The sequence below is a fragment of the Sarcophilus harrisii genome, chromosome 2 (assembly GCF_902635505.1).
Source record: "Sarcophilus harrisii chromosome 2, mSarHar1.11, whole genome shotgun sequence".
Classification (NCBI taxonomy): domain Eukaryota; kingdom Metazoa; phylum Chordata; class Mammalia; order Dasyuromorphia; family Dasyuridae; genus Sarcophilus; species Sarcophilus harrisii.
In genome coordinates, this window is record NC_045427.1 from 628222247 (window position 1) to 628238749 (window position 16503).

The 16503-nt window shown below is 35.2% G+C and overlaps 1 protein-coding gene across 1 annotated transcript in view; it reads left to right on the forward strand.

The window, feature by feature from the left end:
• The window catches only part of BMPR1A (bone morphogenetic protein receptor type 1A), a 104703-nt gene that overhangs the window by 47178 nt on the left and 41022 nt on the right, over positions 1-16503 (forward strand). Inside the window, exon 2 of the mRNA XM_031956749.1 lies at positions 929-1044. The gene's annotated coding sequence lies outside the window, so the exon portion shown is untranslated. The remainder of the gene's footprint in view (positions 1-928; positions 1045-16503) is intronic.

Genomic DNA, 16503 nt, shown 5'->3' on the forward strand with positions numbered 1-16503 from the left:
TCTTTCTTTCTTTCTTTCTTTCTTTCTTTCTTTCTTTCTTTCTTTCTTTCTTTCTTTCTTTCTTTCAATTTAATAGCCTTTTATTTACAGGTTATATGCATGGTTAACTTTACAGCATTAACAATTGCCAAACCTCTTGTGGAATACTGTTTTGAATGAAATAACATCTTCATATCATATCATCTGTACTCAAATATATTTTTCAAATTGTGGTGTTAGTACCTAAAGTGAATTTAATAAATAAAGTTTTCAGTTATATGTTTGTGAGTTGAAGATTCTAAAAATATGCATAGTAGTAAGATACTAATAAAGTTTCACAAATAATGAAGCTTGACAGATATATTTCAGTCCTCATCTGAAAAATGTCTGTTATTCTGGGAAATAAAAGTTTGATGGAAATTCAAACTGTTTACTTGAGGGTTGTGTTGATAAAAGGGAATAAAAAAATTCAAAAAGAAAGTCAAATGTATATTTGTAGAGGTAAAAAGTTAGTAGTACAGGAATCAGAATTTTAGAAGTATAAAAATTCTGCTCTTAACTCTTCTCCCTAATTTTTAGTGAATTGAGATAATTACAGTAGTAATAGCTGACATTTAGTTTTTAAAAGTTATGTTAATAACATTTGAATCTAATATATAGTAAATACCGATAGTATAAAATTCTTTTGAAAAATTTAATAGCTAGTAATAGCTAATATGAAACTTGTAAAAAAATTAATGATTTTTGTGCACTAAAGTTGTTTAAGAAGTTGAAAACGTTCAAAATGTAAAGCTTTTGGGAGTAGTGAACTGCTTAAGAGGAAGATTCATTTCTAAAATAAAAATACTTCTTGATATTAATTTTCATAAGAAATATGCATATTTATAAATTGTGTTCTAAAGACAAAAATTGTTTCAATATTTAAATCAACTTTTTTTTATCTTAACAGATTCATGGAAATATGTATTACTTTAATATTGCCTTGGAATTAATGAAGTGGAAATACAGATCAAAGCAATTTGGAGAAAATAGAAAACACAGTTTTATTCAGCAGACTCTCTTGAGGTAAGATTATACTTCTCATTAAAAAGTTAGATTTGAATGTTTTCAGCATTTATTAAGTGCTTAATAAATGTTTGTTGATTGATTGCTGTCTCAGGAATATGTGAAATAAATTAGTCATCTAATGTCATTATGTTACCTGCAAAAAAGAACTAAAGATGTTCTTAGTTATTCTTTAAATTTTAGATCATTATACATTTTAAAAATTATTATCATTATTTTTTTTATTATTTTTGCTGAGGCAATTGGGGTTAATGACTTGCCCAGGGTCACACAGCTAGGAAGTATTAAGTGTCTGAGTCTAGATTTGAACTCAGGTCCTCCTGACTTCAGGGCTGGTGCTTTATCCACTGAGTCTCCTAGCTGCCTCCATTTAAAAAATTTCATTTTAATAGTATTTTTCCAGCTACTTGTAAATGTTTTTCAACATTCATTTTTGTAAGATTTTGAGTTCCAAATTTTTTTTCTTACCTCCTTCCTTTCTCTCTCCTTTCCCCGAGCTATCAAGCAATCTGATATAGGTTATATGTATACATTCATTTTTAACACAATTCCACAAGTTATGTTGGGAAAGAAAAATCAGAACAACAGGGAAAAACCAGGAAAAAGAAAAAAAACCAGAAAGATGAAAATAGTATGCTTTGATTTACATTTAGTCTCCATAGTTCTTTTTCTGGGTGCAGATGGCATTTTCAATCGAAAGTTTATTACAGTTGCCTTGGATTGTATTGCTGAGAAGAGCTAAGTCTAGCATAGTTTAGATCATTATATTTCCAGCAGTTTTTCCTGTACTTGTTGAGTAACTTCAGTTGGTAAGTTTATTTATTGTTGCTTCATATAATTTTCTTCATTCAAACCATAGATTATAACTTTGTTTAGCTCTGTAAAGATTTTAACTTAAAAGGTTAAAAACCTGTCTTCCCATTCTAACGATAACAAAATTCAAATGTGAATTTATTTTGAAATTTAATTATCTTCATATGAAAATTTAATGCTTTACATGTTAGGAACAAATATTAGACCTCTCCAAGCAACAAATTCAGAGTTTATAATTTATCACGAGCAGCAGAAATTACTATATGAATGTAATAACTAGAGAATGTGAAGTTATTCTAAACTATTAGGTCAGCTGTGTTGGTAGAAGTACAGAAATTTAGGGACCAGTTCATTTAACAAAAATGATTGGTATTTAGTTTATTAGTCACGGACATGTAAATGATCCTTCCTAGATTGATTTTAAAAGTATTTAAAATGTCAAGCTGTTTTACCCATTGGCTTTTATATTAATGCAGTAATACTATTATGTGAATAATAATAATAATAGAAAAGTCAATCTTATTCCCTTCATGTCCCATCTGAGTAAGAGAAGAGAGGTTCTCTGGTACCTGTTTGGACTATTGTTTATTCTCACATTTTCCATAACCTTCACACAAAGTAACAGAAATTCCAAGGAGTCTTGGTCACTGGCAGTGAAGAGTTAAGGGGTCCCAGCACAGTTTACTCATTGAACTCTTTGAATCTAGCTCCCTCTCTTGCCCTTTTTCGACTTTTCTTCATTTAAAGCTTAAACATTTCTCCTTCGATGAAGAGAGATTTTTTTTTTAAATCAGTCTATAAACTTTGAAATATTTGTTGTGTCTACTATGTGCCAAGCCATGTGCTTATTTCCTAATTATATGAGTAAACATGTTTGTCTTCAGAATTCGTTTCTAAGAATTGAATAGTTATTAAGTCAGCAGATGTTGATTTTGTTGTGTATGAAAGATGCAAAGAAGTATGTGACATGATCTTTGCCTTATAATTTTGGGGGAAAATAAGGCATTTTGCAGTTTCAGTGATAAATAGTCACTGTCAGAAAGGTACCAGCAACTTAATCAGAGTTGCCCCTGGAGTGTTCTGGGAGTATCTCCATGAAGTGGGAATTTCAGGTTGGTCTTGCAACTGTCAGAAGGATGGTTAGCTGTGATAGAGGACATTCTTAAGTAGGGAAAGGTCTAAGTAAAGAAGCAGTTAGGGGCAGAAAATTAGATAGGTTCCTAGCTTCTGAACTGTCCTTAACTTCTCACTCTATTTCACCTGCTTATCCAGTCACCAGTTTGGTTACTTTTACCTCCTCAACAATCTGGCCTTCATCTTTTTCTTTCTGTCAGGGTACTGCACTAGTTCAGGGCTTCATCAGGTCTTGCCTAGCCTCCTGCTTAGTCTCCCTATTTGCTCCAAATGTCTCCCTTCCCCTGTCTGCATAGTTGCCAAAGTGACTGGGCCATTATACAAATGTCAGCTACTACTATTGGATATGATTTGAATAAACTTTTGTGAAAAGGCCATATTGATAAGAGAACCTAATTCTTATTAGGTTGGGAATATAAATAATTTTTAGGCATATTGAGATCTCTCTACTGGGGATGATGTGGTTTTAATTCTTGAACATGCTTATTTCCTCTGTGATATTTATGGAGACTTGATTATATTATGTTTTCTTATTTTGCTCATTGAAACTTGATCATATTATTTTTTATTTTTCTCACTGAGGTATATGTAGTTCAATTCAGTGAGGATTTATTAATTTCTGTCCATGTGAATTGTGCCAAATATAAGGAATACAATAACTAAAATGAAATGATCCTTTCCCTCAAGCTTATATTTTGCCCAGGAAAAACAACAGGTACAAAGATCATTTAATAGAACTATCTCACATGTCCTATGACCTTCAAGCTCCTTGCTTATCCAGACTACGTCCAGGCTTAGGGGTTAGCTCCAAGAGGCCATTTGTCTTTTGTCTTTTTATATCCTCTTCTCTCTCCCAAGTTTTTATTCTGGGAAAATCTCTGAATATAGCTTGTATTTATTTCACACAGATAGGTAACAGTCCCTCACTTCTGGATGGATATTAATGAATGCAAATTGGGTAGAGGACTATTATGATTTTTTTCTCAGAGAAAATATTACAGTCTAAGAAACTTAACAGATACTTACACATAGGTTTGGAAATACATAAAGCAATGACAGTAGTCCTTGAGCTCCTCTTGGAAGGAACCAGAATCTGAGATCACACTAAAATTTCAGTGAAACTTTTTGTCTTTCACTACAATCTACATATGGTCCCTTCTAGACCAGTAGGGTCGTCCAGAAGTGTGGACTTTCTTTTCCTCACCTCCCAATAAGACCAAGGCTCCACAGCCACTTCTGTCAGACCTATACTGTCCAGATCTGTGTACTAGAAGAGGCAGCTGTGGCACAAAGGGAAGAGCCCTGGGTTGGGAGTCTGAGCACTGACCTGCTATTTCACACCTTTGTTATCGTGGTCCAGTGGTCTCAGTTTCCTTAACTGTCATAGGAGGGTGCCTTTCTCACTTCCTGCTAGATCTATAACAATGTTGCTCCGAAATAAAGCATAGTATCAATAGAGGAAGATAGAGTATAAGCATCCTGTGTAATGACTTTAACCTGTAATTGCTTCTTTAGCTGCAGGAGCCATTTGGGCAAACCTTTCTCTAAGAAGCACACTGCTTAGGAACTATTCCTGATCTTTGCTCAGAAATTCAGATCTCGACTCTTGAACTTGAAGTTACTCTTGAAATAACTCCAGAGGCTAGTCATACCCAAGAAGTTTCTGTTTTGTGACTGAAGTGCTGGATGATGCTTTTCATGCTGCCTAGGAATTCCTTTCCAAGGGGTCCAAGAAGACATTATCTATATGGATGATTAGCTTTTCTTTGTCCCAAGGCAGTGAGCTACCTTCTCTCCTGGCTTCTTCTTTCTCTTAGGCTGGAGCTCTCATCTTCTGCTTTAGAGGTGAGCACATACAGCCCTTCTGTGCTCCCACCCAAAGGTAGCCATTATCACATCCTGAGGCTTGTGGGCATTTGAAAGCTCTTTGCTATTCTGAGGTTTGTTTCCTGAACTGGAAAAATGTGAAAAGATCTAAATAAGTTTTTGTACTCATGTTTATAAGCTGGCCAAGGGTTGACTCTTGAAGAGTCTGTTTTCTGAAGTGTTTGAATAATAAAATCACCTTGGGGGTAGCTCCAGTCATTGTGACCTATCCCTTGAATTTGCCAAGGGGTGACTCCAACCAGTTCATTGCGCAGTAGCTCCAGTTACTAAGATTTATCTGAGTCATTTTAACAAGGTGCCTGTGAGCTCATCTGAAGTTTCAAACAAAGTCTTATTGCCATTGCAAACTCCTCAAGCAGAACTAGAGAATAGTGGAAGGAGTACTGGATCAACGTGGGAATTTGTTTCGCCTGACTGCATATTTTGTTAAAAAGAGTTTTTTTTTCCTTTTAGTCATTGTTGTGTGTGTTTGGGGGGGGGTGGGAAGAGAGAGAGAGAGAGAAAGAGAGGGGGGGAGGGAGAGAAAGAGAGAGAGAGGGGAAAGAAAGTTGACTTTTGTTAATTGAAAAAAATAATTAAAAAAGAAAGAGTGCTAATTGTAAAGTGAAAAATAAAGAATGTAGATCCCGCTTCTGCTAAGCCCGTTGTGCAAATTAGAAAGCCTATGTGTGCCTTAGTTTCCTTCTCTTTAAAGTGAAGGGATTAGACTGTCTTAGGTTTCTTTAGATCAGTGACCCTGTGAATTAGGGTATAATTGACCCTTGATCAATCTCTTCCATATAAAACATATGAATTTGCAGGAGAGGGATTAACAACTCTGAGAAATCAAGAATGGCATTTAGTAGATAGAGATCCCTTTTCACTTAGTCATTGAAATCCCCATTGAAATCTGTAGTGTTGATTTGGTAACTGAATAATAGAGAGTATTACTTTTAAAGGTAAACACACAACTATTGGTAACTTATCAAGTCATATGAATCTAATTTGGGTCCTAATTTATGCTAGTTTGTAACTCGTGTGTTTAGCACTTAAAATGAAGTTAAACAAGAAGACAGATGAAGTTAGATATGGAAAGGAATTTGCAAACTTTTAGGAAAACCATCTAAATGCAAAATATGATTATTAAGTGGTCTCATTTTCATGTTTTGCTAGGGTTCATCCATTTTGCTCCTCAGCCAATATATTGTTTTCTTATAGTGCTTATAGATTGTTTTGATTGATACTAGTGTGAATGCCTTGTAAGATGGAGGGTTGATTAGTATTCTTACAGATTATCATTAATATTGATATTTTATTGAGTGGAACATTTGATTTAATTGGAGTTGGGAACACTCATTAAGCATTTTTGTCCCCCAGTGCAGATCTTAATATTCTCTTTAATTTATATTTCAGGGAAATGCCCAGGACATTGAGAAGTGTATTGACTTGCCTAGGTCACACAGCCATAATGTGTCTAAGGTGGGAGTCACACTCAGGGCTTCTCACATTATTGTCACTGATGTTGTCTTTATTGGAGTTTAGCTTGGAACTTTCCTGCTATGCTTTTATATAGAATGGCCTGTGGCTTCTTGTAGAAATATATTAAATGATTACTTGAATCAAAGAATTAGGATGTAAGTTTATCCACTGTAGACTCACCAGAGCAGCCTTCGGATGACATCAGTAGTGTATCTGACAATAGAGGTGACGTTCTGTTACCCTGTGATTTTTATCTCTCTGCTAGGTCATGTGCATACACACCATTGTTTTATGCAGACAGCGTGGCCAACAGTTTGAGTCTGTGGCAGCCAGGTAGAAAAGTGGAGAGAACCCTGGATGGGAGTCAGGAAGACCTGAATTGAAATACTATTTCAATACTTCGTAGTAATTTGCTATAGACATATTTCCTAACTTGTCTGTACCTCAGTTTCCTTATCTGTGAAATGAAGGGATTGGACCTGTGAAATTGGACCTGTAAGGTTGCTTTTGATTATATACTATGATAGTGGTCTCATTCTAGTACAGTTTATTGGTTGAAGTCTATATTTGTAGTATAAGAATATATCATCTGTCAATCTGTGAAATATTTGATAAGTGCTAAATTTGTATAGCCTTCTGTTATTTGTCACAGTTTCTACTGTTTCCTTGTGTAATTTACATTGACCACTAAGTCTTGGTCCCATAAGGAAAAGCCATCTAGAGTTTTTGATAACAGAGACTTGGACATGAATTGCCATTATAAACCCTCTGTTTCTGCAAACAGCTCCTCATGAATTAACGTTTTCTATGTTTCTTTAAAATTTATTCATGTGATATTGTCCATCTTGAATCTAAGTTGTTTTATAGGCTATGTACAGAGAGAAACTTTACCTTCTCTTACATTATGCAAATCCAGTGGTGTATACTTATCAGACTTTATTATTATTGTTTGGTGAAATACCAGTGTGTGTGTGTGTGTGTGTGTGTGTGTGTGTGTGTATGTGTGTGTGTGTGTATCTTTTTACCAAGCTGCTAATTCTCTTTTGATAACTTTCTCGCAGTCTTAGTTCTTTCCCCAGTTTTTCTCTGCCACTCTCATTGATTTTTAAAGTCATGTTTTTATTCTTTTTAAAAAGTGGTGCTTAGGTTTTTTTAGGACTTCTTGTTGGGCTTAGATGTCCAATTTGCATTCTTTGTATTTTACTTGTATTGTTTCTTCTGTGTGTTGAGCTTCCTTGTCCCCATAGTAGCTTTTTATGGTCAGGTTCTTTTTTTTTTTTTTCTTGTTGTTTACTCATTTTTCCAACTTATTTTTTGACTTTGAACTTTGTTGTAATTGGACTCTGTTCTCCTCTTGGGAGAAGAGAGGAAGAAATGACTGACCTGAGTTTCTGTTATGTCCAGCTTGATCTGGAGGACTGTAGGTTTCTAGTCTCTCCAAAGTAGTGTAATGTGGGGAGAGGGCTGGTCACTACTTTCTTGAGCAACAGTCTTCTCTTAATTGCTCTTCTCTGCCTGGGCCTGTGACCCAGAACTGGATAATGGGTGCAAAGCTGCCAGATATCATCAGATCCCAAGCCCAGTGCTAGAACAGGGATCTTCACCAGATGCTCAGTCCCCTTACCATCCCTGAGTCCTGATGTCACTGCTTCCAGTCGCTGCTGTCTGTCCTCATCACTACCACTTTGGGCCAATGCTGCCTTGCCTAGCTCTTGCTTCAATATCTGCAGACTTCTATCTTCATAAGGTTGCTGAGATGGAAAAATGGCTCACTGTGACTTTCTCTTGCTTTTCCACCCAAAATTCTGTTTGAAATTTTCTGAGGTCATTTTGTAGATGTTTGGGGAGAGGTTTAACAGTGGTGATCTTTCACTTCACCGTCTTGACAGAGACCTATCTTGTTCTAAAAGTATTTCTTTAGTTTTTTGACCTATTTATCATGTCTTACAGATTTCTCTAAATCCTCCTTTCTCCTTTTAGATGTAGAAGCTTTAATTTATTTTATAATTGCTTTAGGATGATGGGCCCTGTTAAGTTTTTGTAAATAAGTCCAAAGCAGTATATAAATGTATTCATTCTTCCTATTTATTTTTGAGATATCAGTAATTCTTTTAATGCATTCATTTATGGTTTTTTGAGTTCTTTTTTTTATTCTGATGTGTTCTGCTTGGGAGAGACCAAGATATTTGTAGATACTTCCTTAATCTACTGGTTCAATGTAACCTACTGTAAGCTTGAAGTCGTCAGTCTCTATTTTTCCTTGTCATATATTTAGGATTTTATATTCATTAAGTCTGAGTGACATTTTGATATTGTTGAAGAAAATCTCTGTGAATTGAATGAGCTGTTTAATTTATTTTTTGGTAACTTATTTTCAATAAAGCTTGATTTTTTTCATATGCATCAAGTACACATATGTTCAAGTTGGTAGAACATTTTGGCTCAACTCCTATAATAAACATAACTCATGTTTAAAAGAACAGGTAACAGATTTAAGACTAGACAGCGCCATTGCTAACATTTTCATCTCCATTGTTTTTGCCTTATTTTGTAAATGTGACTGTTTAGATCTTGCTTAATTTAAAATGACAAAGAATTCATACAGTTTAATAAATGTTAAATTCAAGTAAATATATTAGCGAGAATTCAGAATTTGAACACGAATTGGTGACATCTTAGATTTTTTTTTTTGAGGAGTGGGGGACAAAGCATTTGGGATTAAGTGACTTGTCCAGAATTACACAGCTAGTTAGTGTCAAATGTCTGAAGTTGGATTTGATAGAGGTGATATATCCACTGTGCCACTTAACTGTCCCAGACATCTTGGGATTTAAAATTTTTCCTGGGTGTTCTAGTCTTTTAGATCATAACAAACTTGGGAATTTAATATTGTTTAAATAGAGATGACAGAAGACAATATGATGCTTCAGTACCTTATACCATAGATAGGTTGACACAATATTTGCAAATCATCTAAGTTTAAAGTTACTTCAGAAAATAGTTATGGATTAGTGTAGAAAGAACTTGCTTATGATTTTTCTGGAGCAGAGGATTGGCAAACTCACTTTCAAGGAGTGGGGGGGCATTTTGACATTTTCAGATAAGTTTTAATATAGTTAATATGGAAACATGTTTAAAAGAATTGTATGTATATAGCCTTTATCAGAGTGCTTGGGGAGAGAGGAGGTATGGGAAAGAGGGAAAAAATTTGGAACCCCAAACCTTACAGAAATGAATGCTAAATTTTTTCTTTACATGTATTCGAAAAAACAAAATATTGTTGAGAAAAAGAAAGTTTTAGTATATTTGCAAAAGGAAAAGTCAGTCTTAGTATCTCTCCATCCCCACTTCCTAAGTAGTTGGTTGGGTTTGGGCCATTGTTGGCCATCCCCACTTTAGAATATCTTTTGGAGGAATCCAAAAAACACCAAATTTGATAATGCTCAAAGAAAGGGTGAGCAGCACCTTTAAAAACGCACTCAGGACTGTAATGGAAAGTTTTAGACTGGAGGTTTTTCCCCCAGATACCAACCTCATTATATTACTTTTTTTTTTGACAGCCCAAGTCACATTCTGCTTAGAGAGGCTGCCTAGCATAGTAGATAGTTGGCTGCCCTTGGAGTTAGAAAGTTCTGGCTTAAAGTCCTTCCTCTGCCATATTAGCTTCATGACTATGGGTAAATTACTCAAATTCTTAGTGCCCTGTGGGATTCTCAAAGATTTAAATGATGGAGTCACCCACCTTTATTAGTAGAAGTTGTTTCCATGCTGAAAATTCCCCATGCATCTGAAATGATGATGTCAGACCCAAATAAGTCATTTTAAATGTCATCTTAAGCCTGTTTTAACAGAATAGCTTTTAGGTTGGCTATGACTATTGACAAATCTCTAGCTCTATCCTACTGCAATAGGGACACTCTGTAAGATCTTTCTATATTAAGGTTTGGATTAGATTGATGTCTTTTGAGATCCCTTTTAATACTGAGATTATGATTCTGGGAACCTCTTTAGGAATAAGAAGTGACAGCTTAAAGGTCAGCAAGATCAATATGAAATAGAATGAATAGTAGAGGGTCTGATTAAATGACAAAAATATAATTTCAACCCCTAGTACATATTTCTGCCTCTGAGGCTTGGTAGAATGTGTCTATCCCTTGACGGGGCCTGGTTATAACATGTTCTGGCTGAGGAATTGGTATCCTTTATGATTGTGGTGGCTGAAACCTCTCTAGTATTTGACCAGGGGAAATCCTTAAAAGTTCCCAGTGAGGGTCCGGAAAGTTTTGGCATCATGTACAGAACTAGATTTTGCTTATCAGATCTGATTTATAAAAGATTTAGATTTGAATATAAATTCAAATTGAATATAAAATAATAAATCATATTAACAACAATAAGGATCATATTATATGATTATGTCAATATAATCAGTGTATCAATATACTGTAATTAAATCAATATAATTATTTATATAATTTATACAAATTCGGATCTAAATATTTGGAAATACACTGATGTGTAGATCAAGCTAATGTACTACAAATAACAGCACTACCTAAACTAATTTACTTATTCAATTCTAATCCAACGAAACTCCCAAAAGAAAATTTTGTTGTTTTTCTAGAAAGAATAATGTATTTGAAGAGAATAAAAGGTCAACAATTTCAATAATGATAAAAAGTGGGAAGAAAGATCTTAATCATTGCTAGATCTTAAATTATACTGCAAAGTCATAGGCATTAAAATGGTTTAGTAGTATATTTTAAAAAAGAGGTTGGTCAATGGAATAGAGTAAGCTACATAATATGCAGAACAAATACAGTAATCTAGTATTTGATAAATCTGAAGACCCCAATTCTTGGGGGAAGGATTCTGTATTTGGCAAAAACTGTCCTAAAACCAGACAGCAGACTGGGAAATATTAGATTTAGACTAATACCTTACTATATACACCAAAATAAATGCCAATGGATACATGGCTTAAATATAAAAACAGAAAATCATCAATTAAAGAAACAAAGAATAAAGAACCTTTCAAATTTATGGTTAGGGAAAGAATTCATTACTTAAATTGATGGAATCACAGAAGGTAAAATAAGAAATTTGGGTTATATAAAATTATAAAACTTCTTTGCAGATAAATCTAATTGTAAAAACATTAGAAAGGAAACAGGTAACAAAAAATATTTGCAACGTTTCTCTGATAAAGGTATCAGACCAAGATATACATACACACGTGTGTGTGTGTGTGTGTGTGTGTGTGTGTGTGTGGTGTGTGTCTGTGTATTTATGTAAGTAGATATATGTAGCTAGGTAGATATAATCGTTTTTGTTGTTGTTCGTCTTTCTTTCTTGGAGGACCTAGATGTAGTGGGAGATCTGGGTCTTTTTAGGCTGAGTTCTTTATCAGGTCTCAGTTTGACTGAGGTAAGACCCAAGCAGTGATTAAGGCTAAGAAGTTACATAATCCAAAGACCCTCAGGGTTTCTGGCCAAAACAGCAATTGATATTTACAATCATTGTGAACAATCAAGGCCCCAAAAGTGACCATCTGGGATTGGCCTGGGACTTAATCATTGATCAGTCAGTGAGAGCTAGAGTGATTGGGGTTTAAGACATGATCTTACCTATAAATCCTAAGATATCTTGCAAAATTTTAGTGATCAAAAATTATATTTCTTTGGGAGACCACTCACAGATAAGGGTGTGATACCCAATGTGGACAGAGGCAAGGGAAAAGAAAGAAGAAAGGGAAGGGAGCTAAGTGGCCCACTTAGTAGGACAGGGGCAGCTCCTACTCCTGGTTTCAGAAGCTGTTGTTTTTCCTTTGTTCTTGAAGAGGATCGGGACCTCAGGAAGGTGATATATTGGATTTAAATGAGAGAGGGCTGGGCAAGGGCCATCTCTAGTTGTTTTGATCTATATCTTGCCACTGGACTCAGGGGTGTGTGTGTGTGTGTGTGTGTGTGTGTGTGTGGAAATGATGAAAATTTATGACGAATGAATGGTCAAAGGATATGAACAGGTAGTTTTCAAAGGAATAATTATATTAACAATCATGTGGAAAACTGCTCCAAATCACTGAGAAATTAGAAAAATGCAAATTAAAGCAACTTTGAGGTTCTTTTTATACTTATCAGATTAACAAAGATGATAAAAGAGGAAAATGGTAAATGTTAGGCTGTAGATGGATGTGTACACACACACACACACACACACACACACGGATGTGAATTGGTCTGACCATTCTGAAAAGCAATTTGGAAGTCTTTCCCAAAAGTTATTAAATTTGAGCCCTGGTTTACCACTACTACGCCACACTTGGGAAGAAACCTGTGAAGAAATCAGAGACACATTTTTAAAAATCTATTTACATAAAAACATTTTAGTAGCTTTTTTTATAGTAGCTAAAATTTGGAAAGTAAAAGATATCTTCCTAGGAGTTAATCACTAAACAAATTTTGGGCTCTGAATTTAATATAATAGTATTGTGTTATAAGAAATTATGAAATGGAGAGTTTCAGAGGAAATGGAGAAGACTTTTATGCACTAATGTGGGGCTAAGTGAGCAAGATTAGGAGAAAAATATATATAACTATAATATCGTAGAGAAAAACAGCTTTGAAAAATTTTTAAATGGATTGACATTATGATAAATCAGAAATCTAAAGGAATGAAGATGAAATATATCACCTACTTCTTGACAGAGTGGTCATGAAGCTAAAATGTAGGCCAGAGAAGCCAGGGGAGATGGAATTGAAGAGTGAAAACATTGTGGACGTGGGGGATGGTCAGTAAAAATACCAGAAACCCATGAGAGAAAGTGTCAAGTTCAAATAATTTCAAGGAGACCAGTGCCACTGGACCACAAAGTTTACTGTGTATAAATGGTCATAGGTTTGGAGGGTTTAAGGTAAAAGAAGCCTGGAATGGTAGGGAGGTAGATTATGAAGGACTTGGAATCCCAGATGGAAGATTGTATATTTGATTCTGGAGGTGAGAGAGAACTGCTAGAGCTTATTGAATCGGGGGTTGTGGGCTCCTGATATGATCAAACTTGTGCTTTATTTTATTTTTATTTTTTCACTTAATAGTATTTTATTTTTTTTCCAATTACATATCAAGAGAGTATTCAACAATCTGATATAATTATACAGGTAAAATCATTTTAAACATATTGTGAATTAAAAATCAGAACAAAAAGTAAAAACTATGAAAAAAAGAAAAAAAGATGAAAATATTATGCTTCGATCCAAATTCAGTCTATAATTTCTTCTCTGAATGTGGATGGCTTGTGCTTTACAAAGATCACTTTGGCAGCCAAGTGGAGGGTGGATTGGATGGGGAGAGACATGAGGCAGGGAGACCAATTAGGAGGCTTTTATAATAATTCAGATGACAGATAAAGACTTCAGTGAAGATGGTAACTTTGTGAGGGAAGAAAGGGGTAAAATGTTTGACAGGATTTTGCAGTGGATTTGCTGTGTAGGGTGAGTGAAAAATAGCAATGACCTTGCAAGTTTGGGTGATTAGAATGATAGAGGTGCCATCTTCAGTGAAAGAACTGATTAGAAGGGAAAGGATTTGCTGAGAAAAAGATTGAATTTAGTTTGGGTACCATCTGACTTTGAGATGCCTATGTAACATCTGTCATCCAGTTATCTCAAAGGTAGTGGATGACATGGAACTGGAGCTCAGGAAAGGAAGTAGGGCAGGATATATGTATATCTTGAGCTCATCAATGTAGAAGATACTAATTGAACCCTCTGGAGATGATGAGATCACCAAGATATTAGAGAGGTGAGGAAAAGAGAGATCATCAAAGAGGTTTGAGGATATTCATATAGAAGTACCTGTGGGAAAAAGCAAAGCAGCAACCAACCAGGTGGCAAAAAGGACCTGACTGGCAATTGGATGGAAAGTAAAATACCCCTGATGACAGGAATGCATCTTTTTTTTGTATCAAATTGTGTATCCAATATCATATTGGGTGTTTAAAAATGCTTATTGATTGTTGGATAAAGAACATTGAATTTTCTGAGGAGAAGGTAGTTACTACTAAGACGTGACATAGTGGATAGAAATCAAATTGAAGGGTTTCAAGATGAGAATTTGCAGTATGAGCTGCCAGGATGAAGAGGTTTTTGTGGCAAGGTAGAGGAAGGCTGGAGAGTCAGGAGAACATCCTGAAGAGCTGGGCAGAGCATTTTATGACAAAAGGAGAAGATGGATAATAGGTGAACTGCCAGAGTACTCCACTGATACCCTTGCAATATCAGGATAAAGCAAGGAAAGCCTCTCAGGAGTTAAATGTTTGCAGGATGTAGATGAAAGTTCCACAAGATAGTTTGGGTTTGGGTTGGTGCTGTGCGGCTTTGGAATGAACTCCAGAATCTGTGAGATTATAGTTTGATTTGAGTATATTTCATAATTACCCAAGTTTACCTTGTTTCTCTCCAACAGAACATAATATTCTTGAGGCCAGGGACCATTTACTTTTTTGTCTTTGCTTTCCTAGCACCTAGGACAGTGTCTGCCTTAAGTAGAAGTACAAACTAAATAAAATTTTATTTATTTATTTTTTTTGGATAAACCGATGCACTTATGGCATAGACCCAGCATTCTTAACTATCCTGGTTGCTTTCCAATTCTAAGTATTTGGCTTTCCAGAGTTTGGAATTCTGCCCATTCCTTTATCCATATAAATGTCTTAATTTTCCTAGCCAGACTTCTCAAGCCTTCTACTTCCTTAATTTACCATTCTACTTCACACCTTCCTTTTCACTGCCAAAGATATTGAAAAAGTAGTCTTCATTCAGTGCTTCCACTAGAGAGTGGAAGCTTCTTAGTCTCTCTCTTCTAAATCATCTATAGTCTGCCTTTGAGCCTCATCATTTAACTGGAGTTGCCCTTCCCAAAATTACCACTGATCTTTAAATATTGCCAATCAATCCTATTCCTCCCTAATCTCATTGTGGCATTGGACACTGGATCATCTTCTAGGTAGTCTTGGTTCTTTAGGTTTTCATGACACTGACCTATACTGGTTTTCCTATCTGGTCCACTGCTTTGTCTCAGCCTTTTTTGACAAGTCATCATTCATGCCATCAACTAACTATCGGTGTTCTCAAAACTCTGTCCTGGTTCCCTTTTACTTGTTACTGTATAGTATCTCACTTGGTGGTCTCAACTGTTTTTCATATGTGCAGTTGTAATTTTTAAACAGATGATTTCCAGATCTACATATCTACCTTTAATCTCTCATGCTCTACAGTCACGCATCAACAACAACCCTGTGCCTTTTCTCTGGCTGTCCCCCATATCTGGAATGCTGTGCTCTTTTATCTCTGCCTCTTAATGTCTCTGGCTTTTGACAGTGATGGCATTATGACTAATTCATTGATCATCATATGTGAACTTAGAGGGAAATGTTTCTTAACCTTTTGGTCCCAGGATCTCTTTACACTCTTAAGAATAATGGAAGACCCTTCCAACAAGCTTTTGTTTGTCATCTGTTGATATTTACTATGTTAGAAATGAAACGTCTTCACATTATTATGAAAATAATTTTGACCTTAGTGACCCTCCCACTGACAGAGTCTTGGGGATACCCCAAAGTCCCTAGTGTAGGTTGAATCTAAACAGCACAAATAATACTTGTCCTAGTTGACTGGGTTAGGTTTCCAAATTCTTAAGTTTATATTCAAGTATTATCTCAAGATCTATTTTTATTTGTCCTCAAGCTGAAAAAACACATATTTGTTATGCTTTTTGTGAGAACAGAAGGTTTTTTTTTTAACAGTGATTTGAATATGATCTTAAAATTATTCAGGGAGATTTAAAGAATGTTACTGTTAAAGTGTCAATATTTTTGCATCCTCTCCTTTGCTGATGTACTAAAAGACCACTTTTAATGATACTCTTTTGAACTTAAATGTTTGTTAAGCCCTAATGTCCCAAAGAAAAGTATTATTTTTAGTGAGATTCTTTCCAGAATGGATTAAAATGAGTAGAGCTGCACAATTGTGTGACATAGTATTAGAAGTATTTAACAGACTTCACTGTTCATATTTTAGACACCATATCATAGTAGAGGCAGAGTGATGGAATGAATGCAAAGGAAAATGAGTTTGGAATCAAGACCTAGACTCAGAATCTGGCTCTTGC